Source organism: Pseudophryne corroboree, chromosome 3, assembly GCF_028390025.1.
Source record: "Pseudophryne corroboree isolate aPseCor3 chromosome 3, aPseCor3.hap2, whole genome shotgun sequence".
NCBI lineage: Eukaryota > Metazoa > Chordata > Amphibia > Anura > Myobatrachidae > Pseudophryne > Pseudophryne corroboree.
The window spans coordinates 194,842,469-194,853,273 of NC_086446.1; the positions used below are offsets into that span (position 1 = coordinate 194,842,469).

General features: G+C 41.6%; 1 pseudogene; it reads left to right on the plus strand.

Annotated features, from left to right (window-relative positions):
- Nucleotides 1–10,385: 10,385 nt before the first annotated feature.
- LOC134893143 (5S ribosomal RNA) lies at nt 10,386–10,504 on the plus strand (annotated as a pseudogene).
- The last annotated feature ends 301 nt before the right edge of the window (nt 10,505–10,805 follow it).

Genomic DNA, 10,805 nt, shown 5'->3' on the forward strand with positions numbered 1-10,805 from the left:
AGGCGCCACCGGAGGTACAAAAGGAGGCTGAATATGCAGTACTCCCTTCACAAGCGTCTGTACTTCTGGGAGAGAGGCCAATTCCTTTTGAAAGAAAATGGATAAGGCTGAAATCTGAACCTTAATAGATCCTAATTTTAGGCCAAAATTCACTCCAGTTTGTAGGAAGTGAAGAAAACGGCCCAGATGGAATTCCTCCGTAGGAGCATTCCTGGCCTCACACCAAGAAACATATTTTCGCCATATTCGGTGATAATGTTTTGATGTCACGTCCTTCCTAGCCTTTATTAGTGTAGGAATGACCTCATCTGGAATACCTTTTTCCGCTAGGATCCGGCGTTCAACGCCATGCCGTCAAACACAGCCGCGGTAAGTCTTGGAACAGACAGGGCCCCTGTTGCAACAGGTCCTGTCTTAGAGGAAGAGGCCACGGATCTTCTGTGAGCATCTCCTACAGATCCGGATACCAGGTCCTTCGTGGCCAATCTGGAACAATGAGGATTGTTCTCGCTCCTCTTTTTGTTATTATTCTCAACACCTTGGGTATTAGAGGAAGAGGAGGAAATACATAGACCGACCGGAACACCCACGGTGTCACTAGGGTGTCCACAGCTACCGCCTGAGGATCTCTTGACCTGGCACAATACCTTTGTAGCTTTTTGTTGAGACGGGACGCCATCATGTCTATTTGGGGCAGTCCCCACTGACTTGCAATCTGCGCGAAGACTTCTTGATGAAGTCTCCACTCTCCCGGATGTAGGTCGTGTCTGCTGAGGAAGTCTGCTTCCCAGTTGTCCACTCCCAGAATGAACACTGCTGACAAGGCAAAAGAAAATATTTTTTCCGAACCGTTTGCCCGTGTGGCGCAATGCAGCCCGTCCACTACAAATACCAAAGTAAAAATCACCAATTTTACAGGAATAGCATACAGTTCAAAAGAAAGGGGTGGTATCTGTCTATGTACAGGGCGCAAAGATTAATGATTAAATAGAATACATCCCTTTTGTTATTGAGGAAACGACATGTCCTTCATATTGGCAGCTCAGGGGTTTCTCTGATTAGTTCTTCCTCCTCTCGTGGAACCATATGGTGTCCCCGATGTTCATAAAAAACAAGATCAAAGGAAAGATGTGTAGGACAATTTTGCACCAATTTAATTATTTCCACAACTCAGGAAAATTAAAAGGTTGTACCCCACTCACACAGAGACAAGTGAGTGGAAACCCATAAAGGTATCTTTCAAATAAATAAATCAATCTCTTCAAAGTATTGTAGCCTAGATCTTGAAAGCGTACCCAAAACTCACAATGGTGGAATGATGATAAATCACATAAAGGTATCTTTTTAAGAATTTAGAGTCTGTCAGATGCGTACCCCAACTTACACAATTTGTAGTTGGAACATATACATAAAGGTATCTTTCGGGTTTTCTATCATCAAAAGAATGCGTACCACAACTCACTGGATGTATAGATATTCGACTCCTATCAAGGTATCTTTATCCACGATCACAGTAGGTTTATTCAACACAGGATACACAATAAAAATCAGGAAAAGATTCCTCTTTGTTTGATTAAAACAGAGGATTTATTTTCCAAGTACATCCAAAAAGAACAGAACGTAATTTTCTTCATAAAAATATAATAAACAACAGAATAAAAATAGCAGGATAAAAATGGATCCAATTCTGATCGTCCAAAACTACTCACAGTACCAATTGTTCAACGCGTTTCGGTCTTTAGCAGGACCTTTATCAAGAACTGTCTGTACTGTGGGGAGTCCAGGTATTTATAGTACAGACATCCAATCAGTGAGCAGAAGGAAATCGCATCATTAATTAGTTGCATAATTTCATTTCTTTAAAATATAATCAAATTAGATGAATATTAGAAATAAAATGAACCTACATGATATTAAACCCAATTAAAAGTGTACCATATAGAATATAAAGCCCCAAAATCCCTATTTTGGCCAAGATTACATGAACCGCTGAGAATTGTGGGGAATGTAGTCAATAGAGTTAGGCTCCAATGACCATATAAGGAGTTCCGCCGGAAATTATACATATAAATAAATAGATAGAAATCACCAATATTATGGCGAATTGGATGGTAAATAACTGAGCAAAGAACCTTTGTGTGCCCAAACTACACAGTAAATATAGTAAACATTGAAGTCCTCAATTTCATCCGTAATTAAATAGTGTCGCCGGGGCTTCTGGGGGATGTAGTTCTGTTACAGGACTCCAATGTCCTTGTAAGGAGATCCGCCGGAAGTCGGGTAGCGGTTGCTGGTCCGTGTACCTCTGTTTCTCCCATATACTGAGTTCCGCATTGATGTGATGCCGGAAGTGGCGTCGCGCAAGTGTCTTCTCTTTCGGAGGAATCATGGGATATGTAGTTTAATTGCACAGCTACACGGACTTCTATGTAGTTAACTCCCCCTGACACCGGAGTTTTCATTCACAGATGCCAGACTAATAATTAAACAAAGTAAACAGATGTTACTGTTCATAATGGACAGATGAATATTAAAGCAACAAAAATGAAACAAAATGAATAAACAGATGTTATTATTCATATTAAGCAGATAAATGTTATTTTCAACTGGTAACACACATTATTTTACGAAAGCAAAGAGAAATAACATTTTTTTACAGGAACCATTTGAGTTCAAAATCACAGTTTTAAACCATGAGGATTCAAAGTTCCATAGGTGAAAATATATTGCATCTCAGATTTTGCAAGCTGTGAAGCCAGATCCTTATTACGTTTATTTCCTTGGACTTGTTTAATCCCATAGAACCCCGTCACATTAGTGATACTACAGTTGTGTTTAGACTGAAAATGAGTAGAAAGTGAATGGGTGGGTAATCCCCTTTTTTATATTTCTAACATGCTCACCAAGGCGGACTTTTAGTGACCTACTTGTACGCCCTATATAAAATAGGTTACAACTGCACTTGATAGCGTAAACTACATTTTTGCTATCGCATGTTATGAAGTCTTTGATGGCATGATTTTTTCCATTTATTTCAATGCTCTCAATTTTGTTTTTGCCTTCACTTTTAATGGATCTGCATCCAATGCAGTTTCCGCATCTATAAAAGCCTTTCGAGGTTATCCTAGATGTAGTTTTAATGGAGGGCAACATACTAGAAACTAGCTTATTTTTGAGGTTTGGGGCTTTCCGATAGATATGAATGGGTTTCAAAGGAACTAAAGATCCAATGACCGGGTCCTTCCTCACCAGGTCCCAATGCTTCTTCAGAATGTTTTCTATTTCCCTATGTTGTTGGTTAAATTCCGTGATGAATGCCCATTCATATACATGGTTCTTGTCCTTGTTTTTTCTAGATCTTATATCTAGCAAATCTCTGCGGTCAGTGGTTTTAGCTTCCATTAAAGCCCTCTTAACCGTATTCTTTTTGTATCCGCATGCAATGAATTTTTCACTCATTTCTTTTGCCTGGGACTCGAAGACCTCAAGTTCTGTGCAATTTCTTTTTATCCTTTTCAGTTGGCTCATTGGAATTGAATCCAACCAGTTGTTGTGATGGCAGCTTTTTGCTGATATATATGACCCTGAATCAGTAGGTTTTGAATAGGTTTTTGTATGCAATTGATCCTCCTTCACATAAATGGTTATATCAAAAAAATGTATAGTCTCTGTACTCTTTTCAAATGTCAAAACGATATTTTTATCATTTGTGTTTAACAAAGTACAGAAGGTATCAAGCATGGCGACATCTCCCCTCCAAAGGAAAAATATGTCGTCTATATAACGGACGTAGGACACCAGATTCGCTCCATATGGATTATTAGACCAGATGGTGTTAAGTTCCCACAATCCTAGGAACAGATTGGCATAGCTAGGAGCGAATCTGGTGCCCATAGCCGTCCCAGTTTTTTGAATAAAAAACTGATCCTGAAACAGAAAAAAATTGTTGTTGAGAATAAATCTGATGCCTTCTATTATCATCTCCTTGAGGTCCTTAGTGTAGTCTGACCCCTCAAGGAAATGAGTGATCGCCTCTACACCATCATCATGATTGATGATGGTGTAGAGGGAACCCACATCTGCGGTTACCAGGATATCCCCCTCTTCCCACTTTATGGATTCCAGGATTGTGAGGAAATCTTTGGTGTCCCTTAAGTGGGATTTATTCTGAATTACCATGGGCTGCAGGAGATAATCAATGAATATGGATAAATTTGAGGATAAAGACTGTACGCCCGATATTATCGGTCGTCCTGGGGGATTTGTGGTGCTTTTGTGTACTTTGGGCAGTACATATATAACTGGCACCGTAGGTTCATCAATCAAAATAAACTTTGCTTCTTTGGAGCTAATGGTGCCCATTTTTTCATATTTATCTATATAATTCTTCAATTTAGATAAGATGGTACTAGAAGGGTCACACCTAAGTTTTTTATACGTCCCTACGTCGTTTAACTGCCGTAGGACTTCTTTCTCATAATCCGCCAAATCCATCAAGACCACCCCCCCCTTTATCGGAGGGTTTGATCACTACTTCTTTGAGTTTTTTTAAATCCTGTAGTGCCTTTCTTTCTTTGAAAGTGAAATTTTGGGGTTTCTTTGGTTTGGTCTGGAGTTTTTCCAAATCCCCAAGGACCATGGCACCAAAACTTTCAATGAAAGGGCCTTGAATATGTTTGGGGTAAAATACTGATCTGGGCTTAAAAGGGGTGGCTGTGGACGTGCCTATTTCCATACATTCTTCTTGATTGGCAAAAAACTTCTTAATTGAGAGCTTTCTCAGATACCGTTGCACATCTAAATAAATCTCAAAAGCATTTATAGAATTAGTCGGGGCATATTTTAAACCCTTCTGTAAAACAGATGTTTCACTGTCAGTTAATACATGTGAGCTGAGATTAAATATTTTAGTTGTGCAGACACTTTTGGTCTCCTTGCCTATGCTGAGGGCCCCATCCTCGTTAGTAGTCTTACCCCTTTTTGGCTTACGCTTCCTTTTTCTTTTTCCTCTGTGGGATTTAGAAATTCCCCCTCTTTTACCTCTCTTTGTTCTATTTGATGTTACCGACGTCGATTTCGATACTGTCGGTTCTCTAAAAAACGTTGTTCCACATCAGCGGCTCTCCCCAATGGAGAGAAACGATTCTCTGTCCATCTCGGGGTTCTCTCACTATTATCGTATCTATTCCTTTTTTCCTTTGGAGGGTAACTCCTCCATTCGGGTGTCACTTCCCTAAACCCCCTATCTGTTTCTCTTTGAAAGCCCCGAGGTCTCACATCATTTATTAATGGTCTATTGTTTCTCTCTTTTCTTTCATTTCTATCAGTGGGTCTGTTATAAACTAATTTCCTTCTTTGGGCTTTTCTCGTCTGTAATACTTCATTCTGATGGGTAGGGGGATCCTGAGGATATCTAGAGGTATCATTTATTTCATTCTCCTGATTCCCTTGTGAAGTTTGTTCAGCCTTATCCCTATTGAATTTTTTTAGTTTTTTTTCTATCAATTGTTTTTGGGCTCGTTTTAATTTAACCTCAATCTCTTTTTCTAAGGATTTGTAATCCTCCGATTCTGAAAATGGGGATGCCAAAGACTTATATTCAGCGATCTCCATATCTAGTTTGCTGAGCTCCTTTTTCCTTTCCCTAATAACCAACTTAATCAGGGTCAGGGAGCAACTTTTGATGGTGTTTTCCCAATCTTTTCTAAAATCCTCATTAGCTGTATTAAATGAGGAAATTTTGTTGATTTTTAGACCTCGAGGTATCAGGTCGTGGGCAAGATATTTTTCCAAGGTCGCAATCTCCCACCATACCTTGCTCTCCTTAAGGAGAGTATTTTCCAATTTTTGCATGATCTCATCGAGGTCAAAGTCAACAAGATTCAGGGGTGCATTTTCACCCCCAAACAATTTTTCAAAAGTCTGTAAACGTTCTTCCCTTAAAGCAAACATAATGGAAAAACAGACAGAAGACAAAAATGCAGCCAATCGGGCGGACCGTTCAGAGGTGATACGTGTGCACACAAAAGAAAAGATTTTTTTCCGAACCGTTTGCCCGTGTGGCGCAATGCAGCCCGTCCACTACAAATACCAAAGTAAAAATCACCAATTTTACAGGAATAGCATACAGTTCAAAAGAAAGGGGTGGTATCTGTCTATGTACAGGGCGCAAAGATTAATGATTAAATAGAATACATCCCTTTTGTTATTGAGGAAATGACATGTCCTTCATATTGGCAGCTCAGGGGTTTCTCTGATTAGTTCTTCCTCCTCTCGTGGAACCATATGGTGTCCCCGATGTTCATAAAAAACAAGATCAAAGGAAAGATGTGTAGGACAATTTTGCACCAATTTAATTATTTCCACAACTCAGGAAAATAAAAGGGCGTACCCCACTCACACAGAGACAAGTGAGTGGAAACCCATAAAGGTATCTTTCAAATAAATAAATCAATCTCTTCAAAGTATTGTAGCCTAGATCTTGAAAGCGTACCCAAAACTCACAATGGTGGAATGATGATAAATCACATAAAGGTATCTTTTTAAGAATTTAGAGTCTGTCAGATGCGTACCCCAACTTACACAATTTGTAGTTGGAACATATACATAAAGGTATCTTTCGGGTTTTCTATCATCAAAAGAATGCGTACCACAACTCACTGGATGTATAGATATTCGACACCAGGCCCTTTGGAGAGACAGAGAGAGAGTATGCCAGCACACACACCCCGGCGCTATATGACCCAGGAAAAACACAGAATGTTTACCAAGTAGCGCCTTTATGTATGCATATGTGCCAATTATGTGCCCCCCCCCCCTCTTGAAAACCCTCTGTCACCGCGAGTAAGCAGGGGAGAGTCCGGGGAGCTTCCTCTCAGCGCTGTGCTGTGGAGAAAATGGCGCTGGTGAGTGCTGAGGGAGAAGCCCCACCCCCTCAGTGGCGGGCTTCTGTCCCGCTCAAAATTCTTAAAAACATGGCGGGGGCTCTTTATATACATGTACAGTGCCCAGCTGTACATGTGTATATGTACTTTTGCCACAGGAGAGGTTAATATTGCTGCCCAGGGCGACCCTCCTGTGCCCTGCACCCTTACAGTGACAGATGTGTGTGAGGTGAATGGGGGCAATGGCGCACAGCTTCACTGCTGTGCGTTACCTCTATGAAGATCAAGATGTCTTCTGCCACCTCTGAAGTCATCTTTTCTTCTCATACTCACCCGGCTTCTATCTTCCGGCGCGGCTCTGGGATGGACGGCGAGGGTGAGACCTGCGTACCAATCCCTCTGGAGCTTATGGTGTCCAGTAGCCTAAGAAACAGAGCCTTGAAACTCAGAGAAGTAGGTCTGTTTCTCTCTCCTCAGTCCCTCGATGCAGGGAGTCTGTTTCCAGCAGGCTCCCTGAAAATAAAAAACCTAACTAAAATACTTTCTGACAGGAAACTCAGGAGAGCTCCCTGAAAGCTCCCAGTTTCCACTGGGCACAGTATCAAACTGAGGTCTGGAGGAGGGCAAAGAGGGAGGAGCCAGTGCACACCCAGATCCAAAGTCTTTCTTAAAGTGCCCATGTCTCCTGCGGAGCCCGTCTATCCCATGGTCCTTACGGAGTCCCCAGCATCCTCTAGGAAGTTATAGAAAAAAATATCTGGTACTTGGAATGAGTATACTATAATCACATGAAGGTCCAAGATACACGATTAATAGTAGATTCCATACTAACTTATTACTTTTTTCTGAAATTATTTATAACTAGCTTCAGTAAAAAATATCTATTCCCCGTTTCTGGTAATAGTTTCAACAACTAAATATTATATACATATGAAAGTTGCCAATGCTGCATATGGGATGTAGTTGGCATCCCAATGGATGGGATCCCAGCAGTCAAAATACCTGCACTGGGATCCCAACACCTGTCAGAATACTGACGCCTGAATCCCAACAGCTGGAAACTCGAATGCTAGTATACCCGGGAGGGTTAGGGTTATGCTGTGGGGGGAGGGTTAAAGTTAGGCTGCGGGGGGAAAGGGGGCATTAGGGTTAGGCTGCAGGAGGGGAAAGTTTGGGTGCAGGGGGTGGGGGGATTAGGGTTCATTTAGTTGAGCGTCCCTGTTTGAATATTTGGCAATCAGGATGCCAGTGTCAGTATTCTGACTGCCAGCATCCTGAATGCTGGTATCCCGTACCCAACCTTTGCATACCATTGAGTGCTGTAAGAAAAAACATTCAGGGTGGAATTCAATTGTTTGAAAAGTCGGTTCGGTGTCTGTTTTTTCCTGTCTATTAGATAGGAAAAGACAGACTCCCAACTGACTTTTCAAACAATTGAATACCTCCCAGTATGTAACAAATAAAGGTAAAATAAAGATGACACAGTATTATTTATATTACATTACAATGCAATACATAAATGATGAATCCAAGAGATTAGAGCAAACAATGGTTTTATTACACTTCAATTCTTTTACACAAAATTTCTCTATATTTTTTATTTTGCTTGTTGCTGTGGTTATTTGACTGTGCCAATTGATTTTAAACATGAAATAAAGGTTACTTCAGATATCTAGCTCAAGCAGTGCATTGCTACAATAAGCCCTTTTTTTCTTTTTATGAATGAGTAACATTCTGGACTACAAAAGGGCCTTTTTTTTACATTGAGCTGACAACCTGTGAGGACAACTTAAGCCTAATGGTTTCCCATGCTGTCTGAAGCACTACAGTCCTGCCTCCTTCTCCATACCCTCCTACATGACCAATTCCATTAGTCACAAAGGGGCATATGTAAGAACTGGCTTTATGGGGGAAAAGCGGTATCAGCGCATGTTATGTGCATGCTTATACCGTTTCCCTCCATGTATGAAGGAGGAGAAGTGAGCCCAGTGGCAGGGGCGCTATGCTGTTATCTTTCAGAGAGCACATCGATATTCAAGGCAATGTAAGAACAGTCAGCATCACTGACCATTCTGACACCTGCAGCTGTGGTGGGCGCTGACTCCAGGCTGTAGAAGAGATCTTGCACGACTCGCGAGACCTTGTGCATGCCCAGTGAGCCGACGGGAGACACACAGTGCATCAGCACTATGCTGATGGGCGGTGGAGGCTGACAGGGATTGCCAGAGTGGGGAGTTTCCACTCCCCCTCTTCGGCAGCCAAGATGTTTATACATCTTGGCGACACTCTTTCTGCTTCTCCTCAGAAAAGAGACAAAGCAGGAAGAGTGATACCAGCACAATATAGGCCACTATCATACATTTACCACAATATGTAGTTGATGTGGCTCCCCTATTTGAAATTAGAACTGCACTGAAACCCTACCTCTGGAACTGCCATTGGCAACAGAGCATTTTGTGCCTAATGGACTTGGTCGTGTTGCAGGGTATACTTCTCCTCCCAGCTAAATGGATAATTCCTTCAAAATCCTGTACCAGGAATAGGGTTACATTATTAGCCATTACATGCAGATCCACCTATGGTGTATCACTCCCAGCAGCAGCTTCTCAGGCCCAGTGATATGTAAATCTTCACCCTCACAGGCTACACATTGTTCAGATTATTGGAAGATAAAAGCCCAATTTATTCTACTTCATCATACGGAAAAGAGGTAGGTCTCAGCTCTGGATTATAGCTGAGTTAATTATCCTTAGAGGATTCAGCAGAGCCTGTGTTAAAAACCAAGGCACCTGTGTTTAAACGTCCCAAAACCTGAGTTTTCAGGGTCAGATCAGCTGACGGAAATCTTGGAAGAGGCTTGGGTTACACCCAATAAGAAGTTTAGAATTCCTAAGAATTGGAATTCTAAATATATTCTTACAGTTGGGGATTGTTTAAAAAGGGGAGGTGGCTCCTAAAGTAGATATGCAAGCGAATAGTGCAAAACTCTACATTATCTTTGCTTTCAACATGTCTAGGGCAGTCATAAGGCCTAGCCTTGGCTTCGGCTTAAATAGCAAAGGCAGTGGTTGCCTGGGCTGATGCATTGGAAGGAGATATTTCAATAGAGCAAAAATCTCATATAGCTCATATAAAAAAACAGACTGCAATGTTCCTGGAGAACTAGCATTGGATATGGATAATTTTTTTTCCCCCAGGGCATCAGCCCAACTATACCTGCTCACAGAGCAGTTTAGCTGGGTACATGGAAGCTGATTCAGAATCTAGAAAGGTTTTAGAATCTTTGTCCTTTCTGGAGATATTCTTTTTGGTAAAGAATTGACAGATATTCTGGAGTCAGAAACAGATTGCAAGAAGGCCAAGTTTCTTCCACATACAGTTTCCAACCTAAAGTTCAGCATTTTGGACCCTTTTGGTCTCTAGGAAGTGCGAAAGGAAAAAGCCAATACAACAAGTCTGGGAAGACTAGGAAAGCATTGGGCTACCAGAAGTCCGGTTGGGATCTACAGCTAGACCACACTGGATAGGCCCAATCTCATGTGAGTTTGGAAGCTAAGCAGTGTTGGGCCTGGTTAGTACTCGGATGGGAGACCATCTGGGAATACCAGGTGCTGTAGAAAAATAAACCATCACTCTGATGGTGTGGGCCTCTGCCTGGGGGAACCCAGGCTGGGGTAGCTGACTTCTTCAGGTGGCATGGTATCTCTAGGTTATGCTTTTACCTTCAAGACAGCCCATCTCGGGTAGAGACGAAGGACAAGGCTTTGCAAGAAGCAGTTCAGAAATTGCTTCAGTCAGGAATAGTCATTCCAGTTCCTCCTGCAAATGAGGACAAGGTTTACTCCAACCTAGTTTTAGTTTGGAAGCCAAATGGGTCATTTTGGCCCATGCCTAATCTTACAATGCTGAACAAATACATGT